The sequence below is a fragment of the Aedes aegypti genome, chromosome 3, assembly GCF_002204515.2.
Source record: "Aedes aegypti strain LVP_AGWG chromosome 3, AaegL5.0 Primary Assembly, whole genome shotgun sequence".
In the NCBI taxonomy this organism is placed as follows: Eukaryota; Metazoa; Arthropoda; class Insecta; order Diptera; family Culicidae; genus Aedes; species Aedes aegypti.
Genome location: NC_035109.1, coordinates 43731281 through 43752941, shown reverse-complemented (window position 1 = coordinate 43752941; position 21661 = coordinate 43731281). Strand labels below are relative to the sequence as shown.

Here is a 21661-nt window from a genome sequence, read left to right as displayed (position 1 = left end):
ATCATTATGGTAACGTTTGAAGGATCAAATCTCAAGATCCACTTTCTTTGAAAACTTATGAATATATTGTTAATATGTTGTTTCGGCCAGGACGTCTTTCCTACTTTGTGTCTTTTACGATACAACGGACAGCAAATCAAGCGAACGGCTTCACTTTAACAGATTTATTACCACTGAGAGGCAGCATGCCTACTCAGTGGAGAAACGAAAGAAACTACATTCTTACTAATTCAATGGGTGCGCCTTATATAGGCGCACGATACGGCTTGACAAAACATACAATAATTATTCATTACGCGCGTACGCTTCTCATTACAGTTTGGCGCGCTGTTGGATTGGCGCCAACTGTAGAGGCTGCACGCTGACTGGCAGTGGAATATTCCACAGCAGCCATCAATGGAACAATAGATAGCGTCCCTGAGTGTTATACAGTTGATTGATATTATTAACATGCAAATACTATACTATATTCTTCCAAGGAACAATCAGAATTTATATCAAATATATCACTTTGTATAGAAAACAAAACTGTAAATTTATTCGCGCGTTTTTAGTTAATTATCTAATCATTTGATAAATTGAACAAAATTTGAAAAAGGCAAGAAAATTACAAATAGCACTTTATGTATGCATAAATATCCTTTTTGCTTTGCAACTATATGATACTGAGGGTCAAGCATGGGAAACACTCACTCAGTTATTGTGTTTCCCTCGAAAGCCGTTTTTTTAACCAAGCCGAACGTTTCAATTTCCAGTGCCCATTCTGCTTCTTCGGCGAGCACTAAGCGAAACAAAAAACGGCATCTGATCAGTCGAATGCAATACCAAAATTCGGACAAAGGACAAACATTTGAAAAGGGCCCAAGAGGTCTTGAGCTTTTTTCAGAAACGTTGCTGTTGAGCCCTTTTGAGCCCGCTCACGCAAACTAACCCCACTATCAGAAAGATTGGTGTTAGCTCTTCCTGATAGTGGTATTGGTGAGCGTGATCGAGTTGAATTGGGTTCAACAGCGGTTTGCAAAGCCAATGTTTACCAATGTCGATGTGCTCTTTTGAAATGTTTGTCCAGGAATGATTGTTTACATTCTGATTCTGTTCGGATGGCATTCGGGTTTGAGTGCTAATGAGCGTTCACTGACTGGCAGTCCACACCACGGAATGATTCAGTGAGTAGGAATCCTCTCAGTCAGTTCAATGCATTCGGCGAATGGATGCTAAGTGCATTAACTCGTGCCTCGCAGATACAAGTGTATTGGTATTCACTTCTCTTAGCGGTCCTTCCGATTGTCGCTTTTACACAATCGGTTTCGACGCTTTCATGCTACACTCCGCCTAGGACGGTTCAGCTATCACTGAATGTTCGATAGCAGCAGATTTGTTGGCTATTTTTCATCGGTGGAATTCTGGTGAGTGAGTGAATTTTCCCATGCTTGCTGAGGGTCAGTTCCTATTACCTATATCATTAACCCGTATAGGCCTGAGTGAAAGCAAAAATACTAAAACCCTCACCGCTCAGCGAATACGTAACGGATTCAAATAATATTTTGTCAGTATACTAGCTCACATATCTTGTTTCTAAAAGTGGCCAGAGGAACTCGGGAATATTCCTGTGGCTGGAGTTATTCCAGTGGGTCACTGGGTCAAGTCGGGTGAAAAAGGGCGATTTTTTGGGACATGACAAGTTAACTTTATTTATTTGTAATGGCAATAATTTTAATTTGCATAAATCATTAAAATCTGACACTCAACATCCCAAATAAAGAGTTTTTCACCGTTTAGAGAGTACCAGATGTGGCTACTCGGACTTAATGCCCAGAAGAACCGACTATATATTTGTTAGATATTACACCGTTTCAGTTCTCTTGAAGTAGGAATCAAACAAAGCAGTTTACTGAAAAGCATTCCCATAATGTTGACACAGATGCTTACATACAAATTGACCACTTTATCGTAAATTTGAGGCGCCCGGGGACACGGAAATGATCATTTGAAGGATTAAACAAATGCAATACATAAGGTTATCCAATTAAATCATTTCTCAAAAGTTTTACACTGATGCGTTTCACTTAAAACTTCTTGGTAAAGTGGCCACATTATAGACGATTCCGGAAATTATTTGTGACTTGAAATTTGCCTACCTACAGGGGCACAAAACCACGACACCCTTTGCATCCGACCTGACCCAGTGATCCACCGGAATACCTCCTGCCACAGGAACATTTCCGAAATCCTCTGGCCACTTTTAGAAACAAGATATGTGAGCCAGTATACTGACAAAATATTATTTGAATCCGTTTAGTATTCGCTGAGTGGTGAGGGTTTCAGCATTTTTGCTTTCACTCAGGCCTATACGGGTTAAATGTTAGGATCGTTTTCAATTAAAGACTGTTGGTCTCAATAGTAAACGTTACGAATAAAGGACCAACAGACCAGAGGAGAGTGCTCCGATTGACGAAAAGCTTCTTCTGACTGGAAAGGAAAGGATGGTTTACTGCGTTACCCTTACAATGCGTGTAAATTACTGCCGCCGTTAGCGCACGGTTATGAGGCCCACATTAGCACACATTTTCCTATGGGAAGCGTGCGGGTGGTCATCGGTTTTTCAGTTCTGTCGCCTAAACGGTAAAAGATACCACTTTGGCGTCTATGGACGAAAGTTAGGGTATGGATTGATGAAACAAAAAATATTTTTTTGAAAATTTTTCATGATACAGACGATAGTTTTTTCGCTATTTTTACGACAATTTTCTCCATGGTGAAAAATTTTCCGAGAAATGTTTTTCTTTTTATATTTTTATCAGATTGCTGAAAAAAAATTTCCTTTCGATTTCACTAAAAAACTTTTGTTCTACAATGCATAGTTCAGGAGATATGAATTTTCAAAGTTTGAGGTATATAGAGAAATCGTGAAAATTCATCTAGAGTTTTCCGGGAAAATAGGCCACTATAATTTTTTTGAATTTCACTTTTGGTCATGTATCCACGAGCTCTACCTCTGGTGAAAATTTCATGCAAATCGGAGAACCTCCGGCCCAAATTGTCCGATAATAAAAAAAAATCCCCAGCGGGTGATAAGGAACTCACTCAAACGTTTTGTTTTTTTAACAATTGTAGTTTAGTTACTTCAAGAATTCGATGACATGTTTCGTGCAGTCAAGTTTGATCAATACGAAGTTATATTTTTCTCTGAATGTTGCGTTCTCATCAATTATTATCTGTAGCATTCCTCTCTGATAAGGAACAAACATTTTCATTGCGAATTCACTTCGTTACCTGTGGTGTCAGTATTAAAAAAGTCTTTATTAAGTTGTTATGGACAGCTTTTTTTTCGCCTTGCGAATGCTCGCAGCTTCCAATTGAGCTTGACAAAAAAAAAATGTACACAAGTAGTCCTCTCAACTCGCTGTGCATTCCGCTATTCATTTAAGAGGGCGCTCTTATCATATTGTCCACTATTAACGATTCTTTCAACTCGCCATCAATTTATTTAAGCAGTCCTCTAAACTCACTGTGTACTTCAATTTTAATTGAAAATGTTTTCTATTTTTACAATATACATAACATTACAATATACATAAAAGGTGACGGTTCTTACAGCAAACAATCCGATCTCAGCGGTCCTCACAACTTGCTATTAATCGATTTACAAGTGGTCCTTCAAACTCACTATTATTCAAAGATCACAATGCACTATTACCCTATCTGCTGATTTCTGCGGTCCTCTCAACTCACTTCAAATCTCTTCAAAAGCAGTATTTTTCTCAATTAATTTTACAATACAAGTGAAAGCTGGCGATCCTAACAACGCGCTCTTACCCTATTTACTGATTTTTGCGATTCTCTCAACTCGCTACAAATCTCTTCAAAAATGATCATATCAACTCGCTCTACAATATAAGAAAAAGGTGGCGTTTCTCGCTATTCGTCAGAGGTCACCACCTTACAACGTGTACTTACCCTATTTTCCGAACTCAGCGGTCCTCCCAACTCGTTATTATTCCAAGGTGGCGGTCCTCACAACGCGCTCTTACCCTATTTACTGATGTTTGCGGTCCTCTTAACTTGCTACATATCTCTTCGCAAGCGGCCCTCTCAACTCGCATTACAATGTATGTGAAAGGTGGCGGTCCTAACAACGCGAACTTACCCTATTTTCCTATATCATCTCGAAACGATTTCCGTATGAAAACAATTCTTAAAAAAACAAGTGCATTCAACCGAAACGGAAGGGTCAACAAAACATGCGAGTGTTACCAGAGCTTAACCTTTATGTAATCAAACGGTCACTCTGATCACGAAACGTCAAAATCTCATGGTAAACAAAAACCCAACTGATTGCAGATGTCTTCTGGATTGCCTTATTCGTCATCAAACGTCAGCATCCACCGCAAAATCGCTAGTGTTTGAAGGTGATGATTACTTCCAAAATGCGAAATCATCACCTCTAGCTTAGTTCTAATACCCTCCGTTATATGAGAAATGAAGGCGCTTCGATAGTCACAAGTTTCTCGTTAAACAGTTAATTGAGCTGCTACTCCGATCGGGAAACGTCACAAGCTCATGGTAAACAAAAAACCAACTGATCGCAGCTGTCTCATGGATTGCCTTATTGAATATAGTCAAATGTAATGCGCCACCGTCATAGAGTGCGCTAAGGGAGAACGAAAGAAATCTCGATTACTTTTTCAAATCGACGTAAGTAACGGGTTTGAGAAAATTAATTCAGAAGAATCACAACCTGTCTTCCAAAACTGTATTAAAATGAATCACCTTTTACACATTTTTTCGACGTGTATATTGCTTAAATTAGGCATACAATGAGCTTGCGTTTAAAAACTACAGAGTTCCTATTATTTCACACAATAATTTTATTCAGTTACTTGCGACGTTTTTCTACCAGTGTAAAATCGACTCAAGTAGTGTTTTGTTTTAATTCGTGGTTAAGTCACTTTGTCTCTCCATACAGCGGGGTGGCGGTCTCCGTACAGCGGTTAGGTTGTGAAAGTTGAAAATTTTACTTTCGTCGTTTTGTAAATCCAAAAATTAAACGTTCTAAATGTGAAAAATCGATTTGGTTCAAGGGAAAACGTGTGGAGTTTCGTCTGCGAAACACGTAGGATCGATAAAGTAAGTTTGTATACTTTTTTGACTTGAGTCTATTTACGAAATTTCTTGCAAAAATCTTTGAACCGTAATCCTTGGAAAAATAGGTACTGAGGGAGATTTGGAAAATATTAGGAATAATAAAATGACCTACTGGGTGGTAAAACAACGTTAGACGGGTCAACTAGTCAAAAATGAAATCCGGGAGGTTTTTTTGCGAAAGTCCTCAATAAATTTTTAAAGAAATATTTGAAGGGATCTGAAAGAGTTCCTGAAAAGAACCGTGCAAGAGTTATTAAGAGATAATTTGCGAGATCACAGTAATATTGGTATGTTATGTATGCAATAAATGAAGTATGCAATAAATGAAAATTTGGAGGAATGGGTAGAAAAATCTTTGAGTCATTTTTTTAAATATAATTTTAATGTATAATTGTAAGAGTTTCTGAAAGGAGTTCTGTGAAAAATATATTTATTTAAGTAAAGAACGTTTTCAAATAAGCATGAAGCATTCCAGAAGAAAGCCATAGAATGTGAAGATTCTTTATCCAAAATTTTAAATTGAAAGACGTTCCTAAAATTTTCAAATTTAAAATTGTTTGCTTATGTTGGGTAGATTATGATAAGCTGTACTATAAGTTGACTGTATTTTTGTCATGTGAAAATTAAACTTGAATTCTTCCAGGAACTGTTTAAAGGATTCTTTCAAAAATACTTTCAAATATTCCTTCTTAAATTAGTCCAAAAATTTCAAATGGTGTTTTCTCAATTTTCTTTCAAGAATTTCTCCGTTCGGAAATTTTCTCCTGCATTCTAACAGTAATTAACTCAAAATTAAAAAAAAAATCTGGTAGGGTAATTGAAATTTTCCATGCTTCAGTAGTATAGAAAGTAGTTTCTTCCTAATCTTCCTCACGAATAAACCTTAGAACGCAATTACCTTTCTTAGATTGGTTCCGAAAGGGCTCCAGGAATACTTTCTGTAATTCATCCAGAAATTCTGCTACAAGTTGCCCCAGAAATTCTACAGGGGTTCCTTTTTCACAAGAAGGTTTCTAAGGAATTCCTGCATGGATGCTTCCAATAATTCCTCCAGTGAAGTCTTTGCGGGAATTTTTCCAATGAATCCTGCAGGGATTATTCCAGAGATTCTTTCAGCGATCCTTTTAGAGATTCTTGAAGCGATTTCTCATGGTATTCCTCTAGCGATTTCTCCAAAAATTGTTTAAGAGACACCTCCAAGGATTCTTCCAGGAAAACCGCTATATAGATTCTAGCCGAGATGTCCCCAAGGATTTCTCTAGGGACTCCTTCAAGGATAACTCCAGATGTTTGTACAAAAAATCCTTCAAGGATACTTGCCACCTCTAGGGATCCTACTGGAAATTACTTCACGGAGTCATCAAAGAATCCTCCAAGAGTTTCCACCAGCAAAAGTCAATTGCTGGACTCTCTGGAGGGATTCCTGAAAAAAATCATTTGAAAATTTTCTGGAGGATCCTATGTAGATATTTTGCTGAAGTAATCTCTGAATGATTGTAAAAGAAGTTTCCGGAAAAGTCTCTAGAGGAATGCCTGGAGGAGTCTCTGAAAATATTCCTATAGGAATTTCGATAAATTGCTGGAGGAATTCCCGTAGGCATCTCGGGAGGAATATCTGAAGTATCAGAACTGATATTCAGTTACGGTTGCGATAGAAAGTTGTATTTAAGAATCTCTAGAGAAATTTCTGTAGAAATTTCTGATGATAGTCTAGGAGGAATTCCTGAAGAAATCCATGAACAAATCTCTGGAGAAAATCGTTGAGTAATCACTTGAGACATTACTGCAGAAAGCACTGATAATTTCAAAATCAATCACTGTAAGGAATCCTGAAGACTTAACAAATGAATCCATGAAGGCATTCCTGGGAATCCAATGAGGTTTCCTTGAAGCCATATCTAACCCGTTTCCAAAACTACGGTTGCGGTTGAGTTTTCGAAATAATTGGAGATATAATATCTCTTTGTTTTTAGGCAAAACTTATGAATCTTGATTCATCGAATGATACCGATTGATTTTATTATCAAAATGTACAAATTTTTGATGTTTCGAAAACAATTTCGGGTATCCTGATATACAAATTTTATGTGTGATATTTGTCATGGCGTCTATTAGGATCTGGTTAAAAATCATGAATTTTAGGAAATCGTTTTATTTTAGTATAAGATGGTTTGAAAATGGTCACAGCCTACAGGAACCGGCTACGGAATATTTCGTCCAAATCTAACTGTTGGTTCTCTCAATTATCTTGTACATTTGATTTAAAAATCTTTAAATTTGATCCGTCGTATCATGGCGTATGAATTTTTGAATATGATGTGTACCAGTTCATTCTGAAATATATTTTGAGTGCCATTGTGCCAACAAAAAGAATTCAACAACAATATCTGAAAGAATTTTATCGTTATAATTTTGGTTTGAGAGTCCTAATAAAAAACTTGAAGGTTTTTAGAGGGAACTGTGAGGAAATTTTTGGCTTCAATTGTTGAAGAAATTCTCAAGGAATCTCAAGAAAAACAATTAATAAAAAAGCCTTTGAACTCATGTCAACAAATCTGCTCATAAAATGATAAGAGTTTTGTATAAATTTTTGAACAAACAGCATTCTCCATCGCAACAATAATGTTTTAATATATACTTCACTACGAATTTAAAAATACACACACTTCGTTGAAAAATGTTGTGACAATATGTATATTGAAAAATAAAGACAGAACAGCATATAAATAAGCTTGCAAATCCCCGTACCAACTTTAAATCGTCAATTGAGTTCAAGTATAAATTTGTTGCTGATCGATTGATGCAAAATGAGTTATCAGAGCGTTGATGCCTTATGGAAATGCCATGTAGAAATGTACTAAAAAAAAAAAGAATTGTATGAGAAGTAAAATTTCTTCTTCTTCTCTTTCCATATGGAATAATATAATTGGATCAATAATAATATTAATAATATTAATATTCAATTTCTTTTGATTAATTCCAAACAGTAATTGCGAAGGAGTGTTTCCCATCGATCGGCAAAAAGTATTATTAATAAAATGTTCTGCATCTGACAAAATTGGACCGAAACCTTTTGTTGGATTGCTTTCAACCAGTTTAGCTATTACTGGAGTCAAAATCCTGTTAAACCGTTCTACCTGCCCGTTAGCTCTTGGACATGCAGTAGCTATCAAAATATGTTTTACTTCATTTTCGCTATTAAATTCTTTAAAACTATTTGAAGTGAAACAACTTCCACGATTCGAAATAATTTGTTCAGGTATAGAATATGCATTGAAATAATGTTTAAGATGTTTAATTACTTCACTCGTATTTGTAGTTTTACAAGGATATAATTTTAAATATTTTGTAAAAGCGTCCATTATAACAAAAATGTATTTGTAATTACAATTCCTAAGAGTTACTGGTCCATAATGATCAATATGTATCGTATGAAAAGGTGTACTTCCTTTTTCAACTATATTCAAATAACCATCCTTTTTAAAGTTTTTCTTGGAGTATATGATACATTTCAAACAGTTATTAATATTTGTTTTAATTATGAATCGTGGTTTACGGCCAACCAGCCGAGTGGAAGTTTAACAACTACCGAAAAGCTAAACATTACATATAATTTGCAATTGGATTAGATGGACAAATTGATGTGAAGATTTGCGAAAAAGTTACACGTCTTCTCATGGCGTAGTGGTTAACGCGCCCCAACTAGAGATCGGGGAGTCGTGAGTTCGATTCTCACTGAGAAGACGTGTAACTTTTTCGCAAATCTTCACATCAATTTGTCCATCTAATCCAATTGCAAATTATATGTAATGTTTAGCTTTTCGGTAGTTGTTAAACTTCCACTCGGCTGGTTGGCCGTAAACCACGATTCATAATTAAAACAAGTATTTATCGAGCAACGGACTCATGTTCCGTAACCGGTCGTTTGAGAACGTCGCGACCCATTGGAAGCCCACACAATAGAAACCTCAGCCAGCGCAGTTGCTGGCTAGTGTAGTGTGCTATTCCTATATCTAAAAAAAAAAAAAAAAAAAAACAATGCGCTCTCGGGCTAGGCATTGGATATATATAGAAAGCGTTGTGTTTGGATGGGCATCTAATTCTTCCGAAAGAGGTGCACTTTGCGAAAGAGGACCACGTGATTATTGAGCTGAAATCGAATTCAGGTTAACTTCTGCGTTCATGAGTCCTCTCATGGCGTAGTGGTTAACGCGCCCCAACTAGAGATCGGGGAGTCGTGAGTTCGATTCTCACTGAGAAGACGTGTAACTTTTTCGCAAATCTTCACATCAATTTGTCCATCTAATCCAATTGCAAATTATATGTAATGTTTAGCTTTTCGGTAGTTGGTAGTTATTAATATATTTTTTAATTTGTTCTTTCATGTTCGGAAACCAATAAGATTTATTGATTAAATCGTAAACTTTTTCAACTCCAAAATGTAAGAAGTCGTCATGATACATCTTCAAAATTTGGTTTATCATGTTTTGAGGAACGTAGAATAATAATTTATTGTCTTTGCTTTTCCTGTACACTACTCCATCTCGCAACTCAAAATTTTTGTCTTCTCTATTTTCTAACTGAATTCTTATTTCCTCAATTCTAGAATCTAACATCTGGCTAGCCAATAAAGCTCTTTCTCAGTTATTATTTTCACTTCCTAAAGCACAGATTATCGGCAAACGAGATAAAGCGTCTACATGCTTCATATTAGAAGAGCTACGATGAATGATGTCATAGTCGTATTCAGATAAGAAAAGTTTCCAATGAGCAATTTTTGCATTTATGTCCTTTTTATTTAAGGTTTCTTTTAGTGCAATGCAATCTGTAACTATGGTAAATTTAATGCCCTGTAAATAAATGTGGAACCTTTTTATACTATTTACTACTGCTAATGTTTCAAGTTCAAAAGAGTGAAGTTTTGATTCATGTAAATCTGTTCTCTTACTATAATACATTACTGGATGCAGAACCCCATCTGATTGCTCTTGCATTAAGACACCACCAAATCCGAGAGCACTCGCATCAGTATGTAGCTCAGTTCTAGCAAAAGGCGAATAAATTTTCAATACTGGTTCAGCTGTAAGTTTCTCACGAAGAATTTCGAAAGCAATAATTTCCTCTTTTCCTAAGCTGAAATCTTTTTTATCCTTTTTAAATAAATCATAAAGAGGTTTTGCAATCACTGAAAAGTTTGAAATAAATTTTCTAAAATAGCTTGCTAATCCAATAAATTTGTGTACGTCATGAATATTCTTAGGAATCGGAAAGTTTTTTATACATTCTACATGCTTTTCACTTAGCCTTATTCCTTCGGAATTGACATTGTAACCAAGATATTCAACGTTACATTTTAAAAATTTACATTTCGTCAATTGTAATTTTAAATGATTTTCAACTAAAATTTCAAAAACCTGTTTAATCACTGTTAAATGCTCTTCAATTGTTTCGGTTGCTATGATAATGTCATCAATGTAAATTCTTATCACACCTTTTTAATCAAATCTTTGAAAATGGTGTTAATAAATCTCAAAAATGCTGAAGGTGCATTACATAGGCCAAAAGGTACTCTCTTATATTCAAATTGACCCAAATGACACACAAATGGTGTATATTTTTGAGAGCTTTCATCAATTAATAGATGGTGATAACCACTTTTAAGATCTAAAGTGCTAAAATATTTCTTATTGCGTAAGCTATCTAAATGATCTTCAATATGTGGAATTGGATATCTATCTTTAACCGTAATTTTATTTAACTCCCTATAATCTACACACATCCTCCAAGAGTTATCTTTCTTCTTCACCAATACTATTCTGCTAGCGTAAGATGAATTGCTTTCTTGTATAACCCCTTCTTGTAAAAGCTTATTGATTTGTGATTCAACTTCTAATTTCTGAGAATTTGATAAACGACGCGGTGAAAAGTTGAATGTTTTATTAATTTGCAATTCAATTTTCATAGAATACGAATTTTTAGGTTTTATTGGTCTAATTCCGTTTTCATATACATTGTTAAAAAGAGATTTGATGTCCGTAATATATTTAAAAGGAATTCTAGCATCACCTATATCTAGTTTATCCACATCAGTATTCAAGAAAGTGCCTGAGCTTACCTCCATATCATAAAAATCTGGACGAAAATTATTTTCAGTTGCAAACACGTTCAAAACTCCCCTATGTTCTTCATTCTTCTTTCCAAAAACTATCGCGTCACCGTCATATTCAGCTAATAAGTTATTCCTTCTAATGAAGTCCGTTCCCAAAATGCACATCGGTTCCATGGTAGAATCTCTCACGATTTTAAACTGTAATTTGTAAATATAATTATTAATGACAACTTCTGAATCAAATGTCCCTAAAATATCAATTTTAGAATTATTTAAGCCTGAAAACGTTTTATCAGAATATTCTGAAATTTGAATTGAACTAGGAACAACGCTACTTCTAATTAAACAAATTGGGCTACCTGTATCGAAAAGTGTTACACACTCCTTATAAAAAATCGAAAATCTAACTAAAGTTTTGAAAAATGATTTTTCTAACCTACTCCTACCTCTATACTCAATACTACCTCGAGATCGCTCAAAATCAGCTTCAGCTCCTCCTTGGATTGCATCTGTTCCTTCTACCGCAGAAATTGCATTTGAGTAGCGTCCCTCTAATTGTCGGTTGTCACCACCTCTTGAAAACTGTTGATGTCCAGATCTTCCTTCGCCACGGCCAACGAGATAACGGAATCTATCGAAACCATTGACTTGCTGATCGCTACTTGAGTGAGTTAAGTTATAGGGTAACCAATATATTTTGGACCTCTATATATTTTGGACCTCCTGGGCCATTTTCCTGCAAATTTCCCAGTTTCAATTGAAAGACCAACTCAATTCGCATGTCATTAGGAAAGATAGGACTATTCCGCACTTGCATCAACCGTTTGTACATAAAAAAATGTGTTTATTTTATCTGAAATTAATTTAATTTAATCGGTTCATCCATGCAACCGTTACAACACGTTACACACAGAAATTGAAGCCGTCAGAAATTTTTCAAATGTAAACAAAAACGTTTTTCAAATTTATGCACTAAAAGCGTAGAATTTCGTCGGTTTTCCATTGTCAATCGATTGGTTAGACTATGGGCAAGCATATAATACAACCAGTGTCGTAGACTTTGTCGCCAAACGGTAAAAAATGCCGGGGGTCCAAAATATATACTTTGAGGGTCCAAAATGTATTGGTGTGTCCAAAATAATGAAAAACAGTGCTTCACAATTCAACTATTTTCGACATTTTTTAGATCCTCCATGATCGTAGGGGCATTTTTATCTCGTAGGGGAAGTTTTTCTCTACATTTTGGCATGCTCTTTTACTTGGTTACGCTGTGCAATTAATTGATTGGGACAAAACACTAAAATCACTTCCTTAGGGGGTCCAAAATACGACCGTTACCCTATCTTGCGTCATAGTTTTGTCGATAATTATTTCTACCATTTTGAAATCGCAGTCCACCTTTCCGAAGGCACATTCTTGCTAAATGACCTCGTTCTCCGCAGCTATAAAAACTTCTGTTACCATCATTTGACCGCATATGTTCTTGAAGATTTGCATTTCTATCTGTTTGCATTTGTATTTGATTTTCATGTCGAAGAATTGCTTCCAACAAACTCTCCACGGATGTGTGTCCTGCAGTACTCAGCACCAGTCTTAATTGAGAGTTCGAAATACCATTGATGACGTATTTGATTATAGCTCCATCCGTGAGGTCCACCATTCTTGCTTTGGCCACAATGTCATACACAAAGTTTTCGTAAGTTTCATCTGCTTGCTTGATCCGCCTGTTGAGAGCACTATGAATATCCACTACATCGATTCTTGATGGAAATGCTTTCGCTATTCTTTGCTTGAAATCAGTCCAATCGCACACTGCTTCATCAACGCCTTCAAACCAAATCCTAGGTACCGTACCCAACCGCATAGTTGCATAGTGAAGAGCCATCCGATCTTCCCAGTTGTAAACGTTCTTCATATTGTCGACTTTTCTCAACCATTTTTCCACAGTAATCTTCCCAGGAACAAATTCAGGAATCAGGCTACGAACATCTTCAGGGTGTAAGAACATTTGAAGGCTGTTTTGAATTCCCGTCCCATCGATCTGCTGCAATCCAGTGTTGTTTCTAGCTTCATTCTGTTCCTTGCCGCTTCTAACACCAACCGTTACATCTCCGCGTTCTCCAACAACCATTGAACTGGTTTCGGGTCGCGTTCCGTCTCCTGCTCAATGAACGTTCATGTTTTTGGCTTGGTTTCTAAATTCTGTGTTTTCATTCGATTCGCCTTCGTTATTAGAAAAATTTTCAGCATCAGCTCTTCGTCTTGGGATATCGCGTAGAATCATGATCCCACTTCTGAATTGAATTACAAAATACAGAGAGCTTCTTATAAATGGATCTTGTTTATTTGGCGTCTCGAGGATTAATGAATGTCATACATCGAAATGATCCTAATTTGCTATTGAAAGCCTGCTATGATCTTCCTAATAATTGTATTGCCTACTTCAATCTCCTACAGAAGTTAAGTATCTAGGGCTGATGCTAGATAAGAATTTAACTTTCAAAAATCACATTGAGTGCATTCAAACCAAAAGTTCTTATTAATGGAAAATCAACACTTCGTCTTAACAAACTTTTGATATTCAAACAAATTTTCAGGCCAGCCATGTTATATGCTGTACCAATATGAACTAGCTGTTGTTAGACCAGGAAGAAAGATCTGCAGAGAATTCAAAATAAAATTTTGAAAATGATTCTGAAGCTTCCTTCCTGGTATAGTAAAAATGAGTTAAATACAATATCCAATGTTGAAACATTGGCACAAATGTCAAATAATAATTAATAATTTCAGGCAAAAAAGCGTTACAATCTTTTATTGCCACGGTTAATGCGTTATATGATAAGGTTAAGTTAGGTTCAGTATATTCAAAGCGTTTTTTTTTCACTTATAAGCAGGTGAAATCAACTCACCTCTAAAAAATCTGAACTGCTACGGCAAATGAAATGTTATATGTTGTTAACAAAATGCTAATAAAATCTTAAATTTGTTTTACCAAATTGGGATGAAAGTGTTGTCTAATAACATAGAATACTTAGATATAAGAAATTAATGTAAGGTTTGAAATGATACTCATAAATAAATTAAGAAAAAAAACTGATCCTTTGCCCTTATCTGCAAACCAGTACCTACGAGAAGACGCCACAGCGTTTCATTTTGGGATTTTCATCCCACCTTCAACCATTAGTCATTACCCACTATCAAGCAACGGTGACAAATCCGCATCGCACTAAACCCAAACCAACCAATCACGACGCACCGATTTGTCGCAGCCGTTGTCACCGTTCAGAGATTTTCCTTCCACTTCTCACTCTCTATCTCTTATTTTATTTCTCGTTCCTTCGCATTCGTAGAGCTCAGCCCATTGGCGGCGGCACTTTGTCATTTGTCACCGTCAATTATTGTCACAGTCACCCATCGTTTCCTGTCCTCTTCGCTCTCAACCAATTCCGCAGTCAGACATCTCGTTCTCTTCCTCGTTGAAAAGTGGCTATGGTAGCAGTGACAAATCGTCGAGAAGAGGAGGAAAATCACAACACTGGAACCGGTTTTGCGCTCTGTCGCTTCGTCGCTTTGTCACCATCATCGCCGGAATGTCCCCTCGGGCCAATCCGACCAACCAACCGTCGAGAACATGTGTCATGCCGTCTCGTTTGTACTGATTTCCGAGCGGCTTTCGTTGATGATGATGAGAGAGAAGCACCATCGCGCGCATTTCAATGATAGGTATAAGGTAGAGGTAGTGGCTTCCCAGCAGCGTGATGCGCTTCGATGGGATCGGATTTTGTCAACTATGTGGCTTTCGGTCGGTCGTGGAAGAAGGGGGAACACCGAACGTCGGATTGAATTACTTTCGAGCGTGGTCGGTTGGTGCACCACCACGAAGCGAAGGGTGTTTCGAGAAATTTCCAATGGCACAAGGGATGGGAAGCGGGCATAGCAAATCATGCACAGGAACATATCTATTTTCAGAATCTGGAACAACGTGATTACAGCTGCCAGGATACCTTGGCGTGCACGTAATCTGCGACAGGGGTTTCCAATTTAGTTTTGTGATTGGAAACGCGATTTATTCAGAAAATGTTCATCATAAGTAAATTGTTTATGAATACCTCTAAGATGTTCTTTATAGATCAATTCCTGGTTGGTCCCTGGTTGTCTTTTCGGAATGACCATTTTTTTGACTACCCTGGGCATAGAGTACGATCGTACCTGCCACGAATGCGAACATGGTAACGTTGGCAAAGAAAGGTCTCAGTTAATAACTGTGGAAGTGCTCATTAAACAGCTGAGAACCATAACGTAATGCCTAGAAGAAGAAGATATAATTCCTGGCTCCTTTTTCTTCTTCTTAGCATTACGTCTTTACTGAAATAAAACCTGCTTATAAGTGGTAACGTTATATTTTTTTGTTTTTCAATATTTTTGCACCATTTTATCACAAGGTCTTAAAAATCTCTTCTAATTTTAGAATTTGTGCCGATATTGATAATTGGTCATCTGGTTCCGAAGATATTCCAAAATTCCTTGGGGGACCAACGCATAACCATAACCCCCTGTTAATTTCTCAGGCTACAGAATTTTAATCGTATTCGGATATTCACTCTTCGGAACAATGCGTTAATGAGAGTATGTTGTGAAAAAATGAAGCAATTTGGTGCAGCCGTCATTGAATAATGAGCATTTAGGTTTCTGGTACCACGTTGGCCAAATAAAGATCTCAAAAACTTCAAAGAATATCATATCGTAATTTGCAGATATCTCCAAGAATTCTTAATAAATTTGTTTGATTTTTTTCAGAGTAGCTCCTTATTACCTGGCATTATATAGTCCACATTTTATTTTATTTTTATAAATTCATCAAAAAAAAAAAAAACACAAAATAGCTGCCAAAGACATTTTATATGGAGAATATCGCTCCTCCCAGAAACATCGTAATATCTTCAAAACTAGATCACCAATGATTAATAGCGACACGAAGTCTTAAACTTGAAGAGTTTTTTGAGAACTTGTGAAAAAATGGTGCAAAAATATTAAAAAACAAAAAAGTTCTAACGATTTGAATACCGTTTTGTCTCAAATTCCGAACAAACTCATATTCCGAACACTCGGTTTTTGTATGGCGGTTTGGTTTAAACGTTACGCTGAAATATGTCATCACATTACAAGGAAATAGCAATAAATTTCCATTCAAATATAACGTCTTCTAATATATTTTATAGCTTGGGAATAGTTATGGTTCTCTAGTTCAATACCAGTAGAACCAGCTCAGATTAATTTATTTGCGAATTTATTCATTTGAATACGATTTATTCGTGCTGTTTGGAATTTAAATCAAGGTGTTCGGAAAATGAGACAGAATGAACACAGTGTTCGGCATTTGAATCAAATGTTGCTTCATTCTTTAACGTAAAAACAATACTGAACAAGTTTAAACAAACAATTTTATCGGAACACCCAGTAGCTAACAGACTTTGCAGAGAAATTGAAATTTTTTACAAATATCAGCTTATGTATGCCTTTCAGATGCATTTAAAGTCACTGTTGACCTTAAGTGTTCGGAATATGAATCAAAACGGTATTTATTTTGCGGTAGAAAAGGAAGTTGCCGATAGAAAGTTAAACTGAGCTGAGAGGTCTGCCGAAGTTGGCGTTTTTTCATTCATATATTGTCTAGCAGGCACGATGATTCTTTAAGCCCAGGGAAATCATGGAAGATCCTTTAACAAAAAGATCCAGGACCGACACCTCGAAGCCTCGTCAAACCGCCACGCTGATGCTGTGTACGACAAGCAAGATTTTCCAAGATAGTTGTACAAAATACGACTACGTGGCTACTAAATCATATCAGCCCTTAGCAATCGTAAAGCCTGAAACTCCAGTTCTTCGACACAGTGGACATGCCACTTCCCCAATGAGGAACATGCGGCATTATGATTGACCGTCCAGCATTCATAATAAAAATCGACGCAACAATCAACATGTATCATAATTTCTCGATTACTTTTTCAAATCGACGGTTACTTACTTCCACACGGTTTTGAGAAAATTAATTCAGAAGAATCACAACCTGTCTTCTAAAACTGTTTTAAAATGAATCACCGTTTTAACATTTTTTCGCCGTTGTTATCGCACATTCAAGCGTATGTGGGACTGGTGCCGTGAAATGATCATAACTGCTGGACAAGTTGGATACACGATACTAGGGATTGTCTTTACGGGAGAACTGACTGAAAACTAGGTCCATACACAATACACGAAACACTCATTTTATTGTCAAAGGTATGTAACAATAACTTTATATGGAACGAACAGTAATTTGCGAACTATATTTCATTTAGAAAACTTCTTGGGCTTTTATAGTCTACAGAATAATGCTATTTGAGCGGGAAACCCGAGTTTATCCCGAAGTTCTTTAAAAATGGCTATTAATCGTCGACCACTTTTACCTGATCTTATTAGAATCTATTTTTTTTAATTGACTGCTCGAAAAGCCAGTCGATCTTTCAATTTGGACTGATCTAAGTGATAATTGGCATCAACATACCGCCTCCCTTGATAGGCCTTGCCTTTCGACAATCTTCTAATAACTTTCTTCGTTTACATGTACTCATTTACAATTTGTTCTACCGTTGTTTGCGCTAAATGGTACGAGTAGATTAGCTCCTATTCTACGTTGATCACTCCTTGCGTCTTATGCTATCTTATCCCTTTTGATTTGCCTCGCCTCGTCTATGCTTCGCCAGTATTGATGTTATCGTTCTTCAGGTTGATAGGTTCGTTTCTCAGTTCCGATCCTGCCGATAAACGCCGATCCTGCCATTAGTTGCCTCCTCAGAGTGCTGAATCCTTCCTAAAGTTGTTGAACGTTGTCTGGCTATTGCTGTAGGTCTGCTTGCCTTCGTTGAAGTTATCAAATTCCTGTCTGTTTTGGTCGAGTCATGGTTCCAACGAACTGTAGTCGCTGGACTGCTGAGCTTCCCCATGACGGTTTCTGCAGTCTTGTACTGAAGAATGGTAACTATCAGAATGGGGAACGATTCGTCACAGCTCCAGTGCATTGGTCACTGGACTGTGGATCTACTATGACGAAAATCTCCAGCCTTGCGCTGTTGATTGTTCCTCTTCTGTGTATTAGCGATACGTAATATTCCACTGAGCTGCTGGTTTGTTGTTGCTGATGCTACGACATCCTCGAAATGCTTCACTGAACTGGATGAGGGGTCCGTAGCTCTGGTTAACTAATTTCTTGTCTGCTGAGTCTTCGTCACGGTTCCAACGGCCTGTGGCCGCTAGACTGCTGATTTTCCCCATGACGACTTCGCCAGCCTTGCGCTGGTGAATATGAACTGTTTGAATCAGGAACTATCCATCACAGCTCCAGTGTATTCCTCACTGGACTGTGGACCTACTATGATGAAAATCTCCAGCCTTGCGCTGAAGACTGTTCCTGAATCTATGTTCCAGCAAAACTCAGTGGTCCACTGCATTGTTGATTTAAATTTTCATCTTTCGTTTCCTCAGGATTTGGATGAGCAGGAAACGATTTGGATTTGTGTTGATATGCACGACAGGCTGATACTGACAATTGACTTCATGATATATCATATTGACTCGATGATTGTTTTAACTTGATGAGACGCTTCACTCTCTCGCATCTCACTGCTCATTTCTTCGGGTGAAGCTTATCTAGATAAGCCCAACTATTGCATTGATGACAATGACAATTTCAATGTCAATCTTCGATCTCCTTTGGTTTGCTGCTTCTAGCCAGTCCATTGTGTATGCATTTTGGTTCACAGAATTCTTTTCACAGTCGTTTTTCAGTTTGTATGCAGTGAATTCACGTAGTTTGGTGCGTTGGAGTGTGTCATGTCACGAAAATTTTCCGCAGATTTCATCACAATGCCATCAGATACCGCAACTCCCAAAACACAGTTCGGTAATCCAGGACGAATAATATAGAACATGGCTTCACGACACAACGAATATCCGGCTCGAAGGACCAAAAATGTTATCGCACATTCAAGCGTATGTGGGACTGGTGCCGTGAAATGATCATAACTGCTGGACAAGTTGGATACACGATACTAGGGATTGTCTTTACGGGAGAACTGACTGAAAACTAGGTCCATACACAATACACGAAACACTCATTTTATTGTCAAAGGTATGTAACAATAACTTTATATGGAACGAACAGTAATTTGCGAACTATATTTCATTTAGAAAACTTCTTGGGATTTTATAGTCTACAGAATAATGCTATTTGAGCGGGAAACCCGAGTTTATCCCGAAGTTCTTTAAAAATGGCTATTAATCGTCGACCACTTTTACCTGATCTTATTAGAATCTATTTTTTTAATTGACTGCTCGAAAAGCCAGTCGATCTTTCAATTTGGACTGATCTAAGTGATAATTGGCATCAACAGCCGTGTACATTGCTCAAATTTTGCACACAATGAGCTCGCTTTCAGAAAATAGGGAGTTCCTTTTATTTCCCACAAGCCGATTTATTTAGTTACTTGCGACGTTTTTGCACCAGTGTAAATCCGACTCAAGTAGTGTTTTGTTTTCATTCGTGGTTAAGTCACTTTTTCTCTCCATACAGCGGAGCGACGAAAGTAGTGGTTAGGTTGCGAAAGTTGAAAATCCTACTTTCGTCGTTTTGTAAATCCGGAAATTAAACGTTCTAAAAGTGAAAAATCGAGTTGGTTCAAAGCAAAACGTGTAGAATTTCGTCTGCGAAACACGTAGACTCGATAAAGTAATTTTGTATTGAGTCTGTTTGAATAATTTTTCGAGATTTCTGTGATTACATCAATCTGTACGGATCTTTGCATGCCAACCTTTCCGATACGTACGGATTTTTTACGAATGTGCAAATTCTGGTGTGGAAATCATACACCTACGATTCGCTGTTTTCGGGAACGTTTAAGGTGTTCACGAAACACCCGATTGTGGATCGCAAGACCTATGCGGGAAAGGTCGTCTGTTTAATGAATCTCGTGTTTCCATTGCGGCCTCGAATGATCTTAGGGTTGTAATACAATACTCCAATTATCACTGGCTGTGACAACAGTGGCATTGTCTAAAAGTTCTCTAGCAGAGTCGAAGCGATCTCATTGTGCCGTGCCGGGCCGGGGCCGGGACTCGTCCGGGGCCCGACCGGGTTATGTTTCGAATAACTTTCTTGTGTTTTATATGTGAGCGTTCACACCAAAGCAACCTTGCCGTGCCCTGCGTCAAACCGGGGTGTTACCGGGCTGTCAAAAAATATCGTCGGCAACGACATTTGGGATTCTCCGGTGACTGCACGGCTGGCCTCATATTCTCTGTCATGTGTATGTAGTTGTGAGTTCTATGTGCATTACCAATATGAAGAGAGGTAACAGATTTGTTTGTGTTTATATTATTAACGTTCGTGATAAAGTTGAAACCAAGAGGGATTCGCGATAAGGGCCTATCTGACAAATCAATAACAATGAGAAAATAATCAATGAAATTTTCATGTGCAATTTTTAATCCCAATTGGAGAAAATATACTCAAACTTTAACCTTTTCACTTTAATACACATTTTATAAACCTAGTTTTGAAATCCTCATCAATACCACACATATCTCCTACAATTTCCCTAGCTATTTCGTACTAAAAAAATATTATAAGGTTTCGCCTTAAACGCACTCAAGAATACCAGTATCGCCCAATGTAATGAGCCTGTAATCGATATTATTTTCAGTGTCGCCTATTACTTTTGCACCGTGTTTACATTCTGGTTTCAATTAAGCCCGCCATGTATGCCTTGTTTAATTTTTGTTTGCAGTGTCGCCGTTTACTCTCGCCGTGTTTTGATTTCGATTTCAGATGCGCCCATCACTTTGATAAACAAAAACACAGGCGTAATCAATAAAGTGTGTGGTTTGGCATGAGGTGAAGTTTCGTCTTCTACAAATTTGCGTTTTTTGAATAGTTCAATTATTGATAGGGGAAAAGTTCAAGTGCAGTGAATAGACAATCGAGCTACAATTTCAACACTATATTTTCTTAAATTGTGTACATTTTGTCAGTTTCGCCTGATTCGCGAATCTTTCTAAAAACGCATTAGAGAAGGATTTTTGCATTTTTGCGATAACTTTGTTTCTTTACTAAACGTCCCTACTGGGACAAAGCCTGCTGCGAGTTTAGTATTCCATGGTTCCATATGCACTAGTGCGCATATTGATTAAATCCAAGCAGATTGAAGTTTACTCAGTTCAATTTGGAGTCACAAACAATGTGCAAAATTTGTGGTTTAACTTACGGTGTGGGCATTGCGCTTGACATTTGTTTGCAAACATTTTGGATAATATTTAGGTCCTTGCGGTATGCGTATCATATTAGGATAATACATATTATTCCAATAATTCTGC

At 37.2% G+C, this 21661-nt stretch overlaps 1 non-coding gene across 1 annotated transcript; it reads left to right on the top strand.

Annotated features, from left to right (window-relative positions):
- Positions 1 to 8815: 8815 nt before the first annotated feature.
- On the top strand, positions 8816 to 8889 carry Trnas-aga. Its single transcript has one exon. It is a non-coding gene; the product is annotated as a tRNA-Ser (tRNA).
- The last annotated feature ends 12772 nt before the right edge of the window (positions 8890 to 21661 follow it).